We start from the raw sequence: 3542 nt of genomic DNA on the forward strand, positions 1-3542 counted from the left end.
TTAGTAGAGTTACAAATGTATTGAGTCGGAGATAATATTTTGTTAGTTATAGTGTATGAACTGAGTTATAATCTGCAAGGAGAGTATTAAAACAATGTGTGTAATATTGACTTCACAAGCTGATGCCATGTTTACCACTGTTACCAACATGTTGACCACTGTTACCAACATGTTGACCACTGTTACCAACATGTTGACCACTGCTACCAACATGTTGACCACTGCTACCAACATGTTTACCACTGCTACCAACATGTTGACCACTGTTACCAACATGTTTACCACTGCTACCAACATGTTGACCACTGCTACCAACATGTTGACCACTGTTACCAACATGTTGACCACTGTTACCAACATGTTGACCACTGCTACCAACATGTTGACCACTGTTACCAACATGTTGACCACTGTTACCAACATGTTGACCACGGTTACCAACATGTTGACCACTGCTACCAACATGTTGACCACTGTTACCAACATGTTGACCACTGTTACCAACATGTTGACCACTGTTACCAACATGTTGACCACGGTTACCAACATGTTGACCACTGTTACCAACATGTTTACCACTGTTACCAACATGTTGACCACTGTTACCAACATGTTGACCACGGTTACCAACATGTTGACCACTGTTACCAACATGTTGACCACTGTTACCAACATGTTGACCACTGTTACCAACATGTTGACTACTGTTACCAACATGTTGACCACTGTTACCAACATGTTGACCACTGTTACCAACATGTTGACCACTGTTACCAACATGTTTACCACTGTTACCAACATGTTGACCACTGTTACCAACATGTTGACCACTGTTACCAACATGTTGACCACTGTTACCAACATGTTGACCACTGTTACCAACATGTTGACCACTGTTACCAACATGTTGACCACTGTTACCAACATGTTGACCACTGTTACCAACATGTTGACCACTGCTACCAACATGTATACCACTGTTACCAACATGTTGACCACTGCTACCAACATGTATACCACTGTTACCAACATGTTGACCACTGCTACCAACATGTTTACCACTGTTACCAACATGTTGACCACTGCTACCAACATGTTGACCACTGCTACCAACATGTTGACCACTGTTACCAACATGTTGACCACTGTTACCAACATGTTGACCACTGCTACCAACATGTTGACCACTGCTACCAACATGTTGACCACTGTTACCAACATGTTGACCACTGCTACCAACATGTTGACCACTGTTACCAACATGTTGACAACTGTTACCAACATGTTTACCACTGTTACCAACATGTTGACCACTGCTACCAACATGTTTACCACTGTTACCAACATGTTGACCACTGTTACCAACATGTTGACCACTGTTACCAACATGTTGACCACTGTTACCAACATGTTTACCACTGTTACCAACATGTTGACCACTGTTACCAACATGTTGACCACTGTTACCAACATGTTGACCACTGTTACCAACATGTTTACCACTGTTACCAACATGTTTACCACTGTTACCAACATGTTGACCACTGTTACCAACATGTTGACCACTGTTACCAACATGTTGACCACTGTTACCAACATGTTGACCACTGCTACCAACATGTTGACCACTGTTACCAACATGTTGACCACTGTTACCAACATGTTGACCACTGTTACCAACATGTTGACCACTGTTACCAACATGTTGACCACTGTTACCAACATGTTGACCACTGTTACCAACATGTTGACCACTGTTACCAACATGTTGACCACTGTTACCAACATGTTGACCACTGCTACCAACATGTTTACCACTGTTACCAACATGTTGACCACTGTTACCAACATGTTTACCACTTTTACCAACATGTTGACCACTGTTACCAACATGTTGACCACTGCTACCAACATGTTTACCACTGTTACCAACATGTTGACCACTGCTACCAACATGTTGACCACTGCTACCAACATGTTGACCACTGTTACCAACATGTTGACCACTGCTACCAACATGTTGACCACTGCTACCAACATGTTGACCACTGTTACCAACATGTTTACCACTGTTACCAACATGTTGACCACTGTTACCAACATGTTGACCACTGCTACCAACATGTATACCACTGTTACCAACATGTTGACCACTGCTACCAACATGTATACCACTGTTACCAACATGTTGACCACTGCTACCAACATGTTTACCACTGTTACCAACATGTTGACCACTGCTACCAACATGTTGACCACTGTTACCAACATGTTGACCACTGCTACCAACATGTTGACGACTGTTACCAACATGTTGACCACTGCTACCAACATGTTGACCACTGTTACCAACATGTTGACCACTGTTACCAACATGTTGACCACTGCTACCAACATGTTGACCACTGCTACCAACATGTTGACCACTGCTACCAACATGTTGACCACTGCTGCCAACATGTTGACCAATGCTACCAACATGTTGACCACTGTTACCAACATGTTGACCACTGCTACCAACATATTGACCACTGTTACCAACATGTTGACCACTGCTACCAACATGTTGACCACTGCTACCAACATGTTGACCACTGCTACCAACATGTTGACCACTGCTACCAACATGTTGACCACTGCTACCAACATGTTGACCACTGTTACCAACATGTTGACCACTGCTACCAACATATTGACCACTGTTACCAACATGTTGACCACTGCTACCAACATGTTGACCACTGCTACCAACATGTTGACCACTGCTACCAACATGTTGACCACTGCTACCAACATGTTGACCACTGCTACCAACATGTTTACCACTGCTACCAACATGTTTACCACTGCCAACAACATGTTTACCACTGCTACCAACATGTTGACCACTGTTACCAATATGTCGACAGCTGCTACCAACATTTTCACCACTGCTACCAACATGTTGACCACTGCTACCAACATGTTGACCACTGCTACCAATATGTTGATCACTGCTACCAGCATGTTTACCATTGCTACCAACATGTTGACCACTGCTACCAACATGTTGACCACTGCTACCAATATGTTGACCACTGTTACCAACATGTTGACCAAGGTTACCAACATGTTGACCACTGTTACCAACATGTTGACCACTCCAACCAACATGTTGACCACTGCTACCAACATGTTGACCACTGCTACCAACATGTTGACCACTGCTACCAACATTTTCACCACTGCTACCAACATGTTGACCACTGCTACCAACATGTTGACCACTTCTACCAATATGTTGATCACTGCTACCAGCATGTTTACCATTGCTACCAACATGTTGACCACTGCTACCAACATGTTGACCACTGCTACCAACATGTTGACCACTGCTACCATCATGTTTACCACTGCTACCAACATGTTTACCACTGTTAACAACATGTTTAACACTGCTACCAATATGTTGACCACTGTTACCAACATCTACCAACATGTTGACCACTGTTACCAACATGTTGACCACTCCTACCAACATGTTGACCACTGCTACCAACATG

This window comes from Cherax quadricarinatus, unplaced genomic scaffold (genome assembly GCF_038502225.1).
Source record: "Cherax quadricarinatus isolate ZL_2023a unplaced genomic scaffold, ASM3850222v1 Contig1856, whole genome shotgun sequence".
NCBI lineage: Eukaryota > Metazoa > Arthropoda > Malacostraca > Decapoda > Parastacidae > Cherax > Cherax quadricarinatus.